Source organism: Arachis hypogaea, chromosome 7, assembly GCF_003086295.3.
Source record: "Arachis hypogaea cultivar Tifrunner chromosome 7, arahy.Tifrunner.gnm2.J5K5, whole genome shotgun sequence".
Classification (NCBI taxonomy): Eukaryota; Viridiplantae; Streptophyta; class Magnoliopsida; order Fabales; family Fabaceae; genus Arachis; species Arachis hypogaea.
This window is the reverse complement of record NC_092042.1, coordinates 76,023,603-76,035,180: the sequence shown is the minus strand read 5'-3', so window position 1 is coordinate 76,035,180 and position 11,578 is coordinate 76,023,603. Positions and strand designations below refer to the sequence as shown.

Here is an 11,578-nt window from a genome sequence, read left to right as displayed (position 1 = left end):
TTTGTTTTATGAGCTTTAATTTTTTTTTTGAAGCATAATCACATCTCAAATTAATGATAATCACAAAATAAATCTAAGAACAAGAAATGTAAATCATAAAAGTTTCATTATAAACTAGATATGTTTAATTTTTAGTCTAAACAACAGAAATCAAAATAGAGTGTAATGTATCCAATTACATGTAATTAATACGGAGTAAAGTCTCTTTTCAAAAAGTACAGAACACATCAAAAAATTACATTTAAATAACTAAAGTGTAAGACCCATCCCATGTCATATTTGTATGGAACATATTTTTTTTACATCATGTCTTCCTGCTAGCAAAAGAAATAAACATGTTAAAACAGAATAAAATTACTTTTGAATATGCAGTATGTATGCAGCAAAGTTTAATAAGTCATTTAACTTAAAAATTTCAACCACTAAACAACAAGGAGTATTTGCTAGTGTTTTGATGAGCCACATAAAAAAAAAATCTTAGCCGAAACTTATACATACATGTCCCTCTTTATGTGAACAACAAAGTCCAATTGATATAGACCTACCTATAACACAAGTGACAAACCTAAATAATAATTATTAAAAAAAAATTCTAAATTTTATGTGGTACCAAACTTGTTAGCCTTCAACTTGTTAAAAAAAAATGCTTATTTGCTTCACTGTAGCCCATCATTTAACGGTTAAATGTTGCATGCACTTAGTGAAAGTATCTTAAGTTTTTTTCTTTGTGAGTGGTGAGGGATCAATAAAGAGGAATTAAATTAATAAAGATGAGCACAAGATATAGAAAGTAAAACAACTAAAGTTTAGAACAAAAAATATAAGGGTTTAGCCAATCAGCTTAGTAAGTACCAAAAATATAAATGAAAGCAGCATAGCCATTTATTTCCAGCAATAGAAGTAAACCACCACTAAAGCGCTAATAAATGCAACAATAATTTGCTGTCCGAACATAAATTCAAGTATAATAACAGAACAGTTTACATTCATGAATTGCAGTATATCTTGGCCTTATGTGAATGCTAGAGTAGAATATTTTAGACTAAATTAAAACAAAATTCATTCAAGTGAAGGCATGATATTATTAGTGAAACATCTCAAATGATAAAGCTTATGACTTGCTGTCATAAAACTCTTTTCAATTAAGGGATGAGAAATATAGAAGAAATAGCCATATAAAAAATAATTAGTTTTTTTCTGTATTTGGGCCTTGGCACAATATTTCTGGTGAACAACCAATATCACATTACATAGCTTCAAAATCTTGTATAAAATTAAATACATAATCAAATGGCACTGCAAAAGAACATTGGCAACTTTTGCAAGGAGAAATTAAATGCACATCTAAACAAAGACAAGCAACAATTCAATATCACATTGCAGTATTTGGGCCTTGCCACAAGATTTGGAGTAAAAAAATCAATATCACATTGCAGAGTTTCCAAATCTTGTACAAAATAAATAACAAAATGCCACTGTGAAAGAACATTGGCAACTGCATGGAGAAATTATATGTACATTCATATTTCTAGCATTTTTACATTGCATTTGCTGTACAAGATCACATTTTAATTCATATATTTATTTATTGTTCAGCATGCCTTCTTTTTGTTTTAGTAGTTGTTATAATTATAATAGCAACACAGGGATCACAATAATGCTCTATTCCTAAATAAATGCTAAAAATGTGCAGTATATAATTTTTTAGTAGTAATTATAAATGAAATTGTTAAAGGGAAAATTCATCATACCAATTAAACAAAAAAGGTAACAAACTTCTAGTACTATCTTCATATGGGATTACTTTTATAGAGAACTAAGTCATCATCTTACTTAGCTTGATGCATATCTCAATATTTTAGATATTTTTCAATCTATTCTACACTCATCTTACTTATATTCTTACTTATTTAGACATCAGAATTTTTTGCAAGTATCTTTAATTCATTTATTTACTCAAAAACTGACGTGAACCCACTTCAAAGTTTTTACCACTGTCTATGACCTCTTTATAAAGCCCATTTACACATATACTATCTGTTTTAGTTGTAGGTACATATCAAAACATTTTAATCAAATTGAAAATAAATAAACCCAAAAGACAAAGCTGTTACTTTCTATTTCCCTTGAACATGTTCTTTTTACTCTCTTATTTTTTTAAGTTCTTATTGCATACCCCACATATATAATATATGCTACTTGTTCTGATATAGTATAACCTAATATTGTTAATTTATACCCTAATAACCATTACCTAATTATTGTCATGTGGCAAATCCAGAGAAATACTAAACTGAGAGCATAAACTTAAACTAAGGTATGTTGAATATATTTTACCAAGCCGTGGCTGAGAGCTGTGATATATAACTTCTCCCACTTCAATATCAGTCTCCTCCCATGTTCTCTTCTCACATGCAGCTTCCTCTAAACTTTCTCCACCTTAAATACAACAAGTGGATACATGCAAATTAAACTTCTAAATACAACTGATTAAAACTATAAAAACTAGGAAATGAATATGTGCAAACTTAGGCCAATGAAACTTGGTTTCGTTTCTGCCATTCCAATATGCTTACCCCTTAATAGCATCAAAGGTATTAAAACCCTATTGCTGAACTTGAAAATATTTACACGAGCACTCAAACCCTGTTGCTTCTGCTGAACTTGAAAAGAGTACACGGGGTGAGCTCACGGTGACAGGGAGCTCGCGGTGAGGCAGAGACATGACGTGAAGCAGTGATGGCGACATACGACGCGAAATATGGAAGCAATAGCAAGCCTCGCGAGGAGGAAAAGAAGCAATGACGACCCTTGGCTCACGCTGTGAAGAGAGACAGAGTTCAGGTCTGCGATGGTGGGGTTTTTTCCTTCAGCGATGGTTGTAGCTGGGAGAAAGGGAAACGGCACAGTGGAGAGAGACTGAGTTGAGCTCCGAAGGAGGTTGAAGAAGAAGAAGAACGAAACGGCCACCACCACACACAGGGGTTTCGATGGCTAGCTAGGGATTTTTTCTTTTTCTTTTTTTCCTAAGTTACCAGCTGGGACTAATGGGGATTTTGGGAGGGAAGGGGGGATTTTGGGAGGGAGGAAAAACGGCCACGTTTTGGTTTTGGGGAGGGATGATAAAAATAAATGAAAAAAATGGGATTTTAACTAAAGAGAAGAAATGACACAGTTTTGGGGATATCTTTAAAAATAAAATTAAAAAAATCGTGGCCACAGGGTACTTTAGGCCACCTTCAATAACCGTGACTATAAATACTATATAGTCACTCTTTTTTAGAAAATCGTGACCATAGATTCTTTTAGGTCACCCCCAAAACCGTGATCATAGATACCTTTAGGTCACTCACCAAAACCGTGACCATAGATCCTTTTAGGTCATCCTTTTGAAAAACCGTGACCATAGACCTTTTTAGGCCACTCCCCAAAACCGTGACCATAGACCCTTTTAGGCCACCCCCAAAAACCATGACCATAGACCTTTTTAGGTCACCTTTTTTTGAAACACCGTGATTATAGACCCTTTTTGGTCATTGTAAAAAACCGTGACCATAGATCCCTTTAGGTCACCCCCAAAACCGTGACCATAGACCTCTTTAGGTCACTCCAAAAAGTCGTGACCATAGACCTCTTTAGGTCACCACAAAAAATCGTGACCATAGACCCTTTTATGTTTCCCTTTTTTGAAAAACCGTGACCATAGGCCCTTTTTTGTCACTGTATAAAACCGTGACCATAGACCCCTTTAGGTCACCCCCCAAAACCGTGACCATAGACCCTTTTAGGCCACATTTTTTTAAAAAACCGTGATCATAGGTACTCTATGGTCACCCTTTTTCTAAAAACCGTGACCATAGCTTTTTTTTATCACGGTAAAAAAACAAATTAAGGGTGTGGCGACATTATTATTTCGGGGAAGGGACAGCATTAGCACGACAAGTGTGTACAAGTTTTCGAAGATGGAAAACCTAACAAAACATACAAGGTGTTGTATGAAAAAATTGCGATGTGGAATAGTGAGGATATTCTTTGTAGTCATATCTTCTGTGTGATAAAGTATGAGGGATTGAAATCAATACTGCAGGGTCTTATTTTGAGCAGATGGTGCAAGGATGCAAAGGATTGCATATCAAAACCCCTTAAAAGTAAATAGGGTCATCAAGGACGTTTGCTTAGATATGGCGCCCTTTATGGGGCAATGAGTTTGGTTGCCAAACCTGGGTCGGAAGAGGCTGCAGAGTTTGTTCTGGCTAGGGACGGCATTGCGAGTCTCACTGAAGCGCTTTAGCGGAGAGTGTATAAGAGGATCGGAAGCCAGACTGTCGTCGTTGTCCGGGATCAAGGACCCATTAGTATCGAAAACAAAAGGGACTCCCAAGAAGGGCAAGCATTCTGAACCGAGCATCCAAGGTGAGACTAGGATAAAAAGACGACATTGCACCAACTGTGAGGTTTCTGGTCATACCAAGAGGACCTGCACATGGCACTGAGGACAGGGTGTTGCTGGGATTGACAGTGGAGCAGTTCCAAGGTTCGGAGATTCTTCGTCGCATGACCCAAGTGGCCCATCTATAATGCTCCCGGCGGATTATCGTGAAAAAGATGAGGTTAGTTAGCCAAGTTAGCTAAATATAAAATGTATATCAGGGTAAGTTTTAAAAATTGACAGCATATGAAGTCCAAAAACAAAAAGATTAAATGCATGTTAAAAAGAGAAGTGAAATAGAAAAAGGATATGTCAATTGTTAAATTATAAATGTATGATATAAATAGTTCAATATTCTTTAACCTAATCAATAATATTGGATATAGAAAAAAATTAGGAACTTACTAGAGAGTTTTGGTAGTTTCTTGCTTTTTATTCTACAAGTATTGTATATATCTTTTTGAAAGTACCATAGTCTTAATAAGTGAAAAACCAGCTCTCTTAGTTATAGATTATTTAAGGCCTTTTGTCTTACAATATTTTTGTTGTTGTTGTGATGTGTCCAAAAATAGCTATTACATTAACTATCTATGTATCTCTATGTAAATACATGAAGTGTTTAATTTATCTTTAATGTGCATTTTATACTCAATATATATTCCATACAAATTAGGTAGGCAATTTTTTCATGTATACATAACAGAAATAATCTAGTTGAATAGTGATAAGGTATGTGAATATGGTATGCTGAATTCGTTAGGGCATTCGATCGGAGAACGACGTCTCTAGTCATACCATCTCAACTCGTGCGGAGAAGACTACACCATCCATCATTCATGGGTGTAGTAATCCATTTTGTCGCCCCCTCATGGGTGTTGGAGGTGGTGGGAGAAATTTCTTTCTCGGGGAGCAACATATCGATCAATTTTATGCTTCTCAAACTTGCTCGAGGCACATAGGGGAATCTCCTACACATGCTGCCACCCCTAGTGTATCTAATCCCACAAGGTGCACAAATGAAAAATTGTTTGACCAGTAGCTAACATAGGTATGGTTGGAAGATGATAAATATTTGTTGTATTTTGATTATGTCCTTTTTTTCTCGTGACTTGCAACAATTATTGTTTGACCATCTGATTTATGTCGCCTTAAACAGAATGTCGTGGGTAAGCCTTCGTCCAGAAGAAGACATGGTCACATCCCTAAGAAATGAGAAAGACTATGTTGAGAGTTAAGCATGTGGTTGACTGTGATTTTGAACCGGTGTTTTGTTGCAGCGCATGCTAAGTATTAGGGCTTCATAAAAATCTCTAATTAACATATTGAAGTGGTTGGTTTTCTGACCTTGATTTTCTCATCCAAAATTAGGGTGATTTATCCATCTCAGATTGTAGGTCTTAGAATAGAGATCATTGTTGGATGCGTAGTCTTAAAGAATTTTCGATATAATTAACCTGGTCCAAAAAAAAATTGGTCATAATCAAAATTCTCACCTTAAGGGATTCCACCACTCATGTCATAAGAAATTTCTTGAGTGTTCACAATTGATACTTGCATGCCTCCTAAGTGCTGAGTGATGGCACTAATTTGTTGGGACATGACTCTGTTCTGTTGCTACTTTCCAAATGAAGGGTCAGTTTGGATAGGGGTGGCAATGGGTAGGGTAAGGTAGGATTTGAATCCAACCCTAACCCTAGTCGCGGGTTGAAATTTTTATATAAAATCAACCTTAACTCTACCCGTTCTTAACCCGCGGGTACCTAATCCTACTCCAGGGTTACCAAAAAATGCAACGTTATTATATAACTTGATGATAATTTAAAATAGAATTGACTTTTATGTTAAAAAAGCGTATTAAATTATTAATTAATGATCTTTTCTTGGTGGCTAAGGATTTTTTGCATTTAGTGAGAGGTCTTTAGTTCAACATCTACTTTAAAATATTTTTATATAAGTATATAATATGTACATATATAGGGTGCGAATTGGTCGGGTAGGGTTGAGACTCAACCCGCACCCTACCCGACTCGCACGAGAACCATACCTGTACCCTACCCACTATGGATCGGGTCGGCAACCCTACCCGACCGGGTTGGATCGGGTTGGGTACCCGCAGTTAGGGTACATATTACCACTCCTAAGTACTGAATATTGGTCACCATCTCTATCAAATCTAAAGCCTCATTAGTGGTCTTCATGTGCAAAGAATCTTCTACAGTATTATCTAATGAAAGTCTCGAAGCTGGAGTGATCCCATCATAAAAAATCTGCAGTTGTACCTAATCTGCGAACATGTCTAGATGGCACTTTCTCACCATGGCCTTGTACTTCTCCCAAGCTTCAAAGAGAGACTCGCCATCAACCTGTCTGATGTCTAAATATATGTCCTTAGCTTAGTCAACCTCTGAGGCGGAAAAAATTTGGTTAAGAACTTACAAACCAAATCTGCCCAGGTTGCTATACTTTCCTTGGGTTGTGTCTCGAGCCACTGACTAACTCGATCCCTCACAGTAAAGGGGAATAACAACAACAGGTAAACATCAGCGGGAATCCCATTAGTCTTGACTGTATCACAAATCCTCAAAAAATTAGAGATGAATAAGTTAGGGTCCTCCTGAGGGCTTCCACTAAGCTGATGATTCTGCTGGATCAAAGTGATGAGCTGAGGCTTCAACTCGAAATTGTTGGCATGCACAACCAGTGGTACAATGCTTCCCACACAATTTCTAGGATTGGGGTTAGTACATGACCCTATAGTTCTCCTAACATGTGGGGCATTGTTGGGGTTGTTGATAACATCATGCTCATTGTTATCTGTCATACTGACTTCAATTTTCTCTTCCGATTCGTCCCTGAGATTTCCTGTAGCTCTCCTAGCTCTGACTTGTGCTCTGTTTCTTCTATAAGTCCTTTCAATTTCAGGATCGTACAAAAGAGGTTCTTTGTCCCTGTTTTTCTGCATAAACAATCAAAAAACAAGGAAAATTGATATTCTCAACGCCATAGTGAAAAGATCCCCAATAAAACTCACGAAAGTAAAAGAAAAATAAAGAAGAAAAAATGGCAAAAATTAAAGGGAAAATAAAAAAATGAAATTAAAACAAAGAAAAAGTATAATCTAGGTAATCAATCAAGTGGTAGTTGTTAATCACAGTTAATTCCCGACAGCGGCGCCAAAAACTTGATGCAGATTTTACAAACCACAACTACTGGCAAGTGCACCGGATCGTACCAAGTAATAAACTCACGGTGAATGAGTGTCAATCCCACGAGGATTAATGGACTAATAAAGTAATAATTGATTAATTATTCTAGTTAGAGAAATTGAAATAAGAGTTTTAAATATCAAATAGCATAAAAGACAATGAATTAAGAAAGGCAAGCAGTAAATGTGTGAGAAAATACTATGAGAAAAGAGTTACAGCTTCAGAGATGTTTAGATTTCCATTTTAATATTCAATGTCAACTACTTTGATCATGCAAAAATTGAGTTTATGGAAAATCCTAGGTTATTGAATTTCTATTCCTAGGCAATTCAATCTCCTCTAATCCAACAACTGTCAATTTCTTGATCAATCAATTGTGTTAGAAGGTTAAGTTCAAAATTCGATTTATAAGCTACACAATCCCTAAAAACCCAAAAATAATCCAATTATATGTCATGTATCACATTAAATAAAGACAATCAAGGAGTTGTAAGAAAAGGGTTTCAAGCTTTAATTCTAGTGTTATAACTTTTTCAAGATTCAAAAGAATTTAATTTAGATTAGGGTTATTTTTCAATACACACTAATCCATAAGATGAAAAACGAAACCACTTCTTAAACATAAATCAATACATTAATCAAGAGTAGAAGAACAAATAATTATTAATCCATCAAAGTAAACAAAGCTCCTAACCATAACAATGGAGGTTTAGTGGCTCATAGTGTAGAGAAAATTATAGGAGAGTAAAAGTGTGTGTAATTGAAAGTGCAGAAGTGGAATAGGAGAAGAAGAGATCCCCGCGAAGGCGAATCTCTATCCTCTTTATAATCTTAATCCTAATTGATTTAAAACTTAAATTAAAAACCTAACAAATCTTTTTATTTTGTTATTTGATTTCAAATAAAATCAAAAGCCTTCCGTGTGATTTGTTGCACGCGTGGTCCCATTCCATTCAGCGCTATCAGCGCTAAACGCAGAGCTGGTGGCATTTAGCGCCACCCATCCAATAAGCTTGCATGCGATACGAAGTCCTCGGCGCTAAACGTCGGGTCGTGGTATTTAGCGTCACCTGTCTCGAGAAGAATTGGCTTGTTGAGCTCGTGCAGTCGTGCGTACACGCAATAGATGCCTACGCATGAAGTTCCTTGTTGCACCAGTGATGCGTACACATGACGCATGCATACACGTGGGTCCTCCTTTGCTTCTTCATGAAATTTTCACTAAATCTTCGTTCGAATGCTACCTGAAATCAACAAAAGGCCACAAAACTCAAAATAGCATTCATTAGAGTATAATTCACTAAAGTCCTCTAACAAATTAACAAAATACCATATAAATCATATAAAAAAAGATACTAATGATCACGCATTAATTATCTCTCTCAACCCAAACATTGAAAAAACAACAATTTCAGGCGAGTTCCAGACCCAAAAAAGAGGACAAGATTTAGTATGTAATTTTTGTTTTTGGGCTATTTAGTGTTTGGCTTATTAGTCTCTTTAAGTAAGTGTTGAATGTTCAATTCTCGTCTTGTGCATGCAGTAATTCATTGGTCAGCAACAAACTATTAAGTAAAGCTCAACTTAGCGATGAATTAGTCATTGACCTACCGAATTAAAAGATACAGTAAAAAATTAAAAAAAAAAATAAATTTAAAAAAATAATAAAAATTTACTAATCAATAACATGAAGTTTAAGATGTGCAGTTTATATAGATTTTGGCTTTGTAATTATTTTAGTATGCAAAATATTTGTTAACTAATTATTATCTAACTTTTTTACTTCCCAATTAAACCGATGAATGTAATTATAACCGAACACTAATTAAAATGGAAGTTGATTTAATCTAATTATATAGCTACTCAATAAGAGAAGAGCCTCATAGTGAGAAAGAGGGTAATGGCCTCCTTAAATGATATTTTTTCTTTTACATTATAATAAATTTTAGTTTAGCTTCCTAAATTTTTATTTTAATCTTGTTTTATTGTGAAATTAATTGTTAACCCTTCCTTAGTATTTCACGAGCTCCGTCCTGTACTCAATGTTGTTTGTGTGATCTTATTGCAGAAACACTCTAGAGCTTTACTCACAGGAACGGAAAAAACTAGGCTTTTGCATAATTGAAGAAAGGGAAATAGCTTTGAACATGGAAAAATGAAATGAGAGAGTTATTTTGACGATGGAATGCAAACAATGAGGATGAACTATTACCCTCCATGCCCTCAACCAGAGCAGGTTATTGGGCTCACACCCCATTCAGATGGCGGCGGTGTAACCATCCTCCTACAAGTTAGTGAAGTTGAAGGGCCACAAATTAAAAAAGACGGTATTTGAGTTCCTGTTAAACCTTTGCCTAATACCTTCATTATCAACCTTGGGGACATCTTGGAGCTACATGCTACTTCTAAGTTCTAACTACATTTTGGTGACTTGCATGCATTTAGTATCAATGAATTTACAATTTAGGCACGGATCCAGAAGCTTTTAACTCTGGGAGCGAACATTATACATATATTATGAAAAAAGATTTAAGTATCTGAAAAAATAATCAATTTTTAAATCAATTTCATTTTACTTACACCTTTTATAGTAGACACCACTTTAGCACTAAAACTTTTTTAAAATCAGCATATATTCTCTTTTAACCATAATATATTTACACATGTGGCTAATGTGACATTGATTATTCTATGACTCGGAATAAATTAAATGGGATTTTCTAAAGATTTAGTGAAATTTATGTGCTGACTCTCTCAAGAAGATAACTCTTAGTAAAGGTTTATATTTTTTTTCAGAAAAAAAGAGTCAAAAGATTTCATCAAGTTTCCCAAGAGATTAATTAGTATAATTTGTCCTAAAATAAAACTATATATTTACTTTTTGGTTACATATGGCAAATTATATCAAATGGGATATACCAAAGCATAGAACACAGAGTAATGGTAAACTCTGAAAAAGAAAGGTTTTCAATTGCTACATTCTATGGTCCAAAGTATGATGCCATAATCGGATCTGCACCAAACTTGATCACGGAACAAACACCTGTAAAATTTAAAACAATTGGAATAGAGGAGTACCTAAAGGGCTTATTTGCTCGTAAACGAGGAAAATCTTATAGAGAATAGACCATACTACTTCAATGTTCCAATGCTCAGGTGTGCCTGATTGCATGCATTATTGTTACTCAGCTAGAATAAGACTGAATAAGACTCGTGCGGACAAATAATATGTGGAAATATATATTACTAATATTTAAATTTGTCCATTAAATTTGCTTCCTAGTAGCTCTCATATGTCCCGTTGAATATCTGCCATGGAACTTCTTGCTTTTATTGCTTGACATAGCTTTTGATTATCATAGTTCTTGTAAATAATTTTAGGGTAATTTTTATAATTGTTGATTGTCACCTTAGTATTTAAGGATAATATTATCTAACTTAGTTGATATTGATCACTTTTGTTAAAATTAATAACTTTTTAAGAATTATTTTGTTAATAATATTTTTAGAGTATTATTTAACCTCTCTAATATCAAATTGGTATTTATCTCATGAGGAAGTATTAATTTTTAGATACGCTATTGTGATCGCATCTGTTGTCGTTGAAGTGAGAAGATGGGAAAAAGAGAAGCGAGGAAGAGACAATATTAATCCCCAACAGTCTATAATTCGAAAAAAGATTATCGCTAACTTAATATCAAAAATAAAAAGTGTAGTCTTTTAATTTTTTTTCCCTTGAAATGGGATTGGGTTTGGGTTTATTGTGTTGGACTCTTGGGGTAAAAAAAGCCTGATAAACACGTAGGCCAGTTTGAATAAATAACTTAAATAAGTTCTTTTGGAAAAAGAGTTTAAAGTATAAGGACTTTTATTAATAGTAGCTTATAAATAAGTTATTTTGTGTTTAGATTTTTAACTATAGAAGTACTTATTTTAAAGTTGT

At 34.5% G+C, this 11,578-nt stretch overlaps 1 long non-coding RNA gene and 1 pseudogene across 1 annotated transcript; one reads left to right on the top strand and one right to left on the bottom strand.

Moving 5' to 3' along the window:
* Positions 1-87: 87 nt before the first annotated feature.
* On the bottom strand, positions 88-3,245 carry LOC112703509 (uncharacterized). Its single transcript, XR_003154623.3, has 3 exons — positions 2,577-3,245; positions 2,338-2,439; positions 88-314 (listed from the first exon to the last, which is right to left on the bottom strand). It is a non-coding gene; the product is annotated as an uncharacterized lncRNA (long non-coding RNA).
* Positions 3,246-4,201: 956 nt separating this feature from the next.
* On the top strand, positions 4,202-10,761 carry LOC140174411 (oxoglutarate-dependent flavonoid 7-O-demethylase 1-like; annotated as a pseudogene).
* Positions 10,762-11,578: the final 817 nt, after the last annotated feature.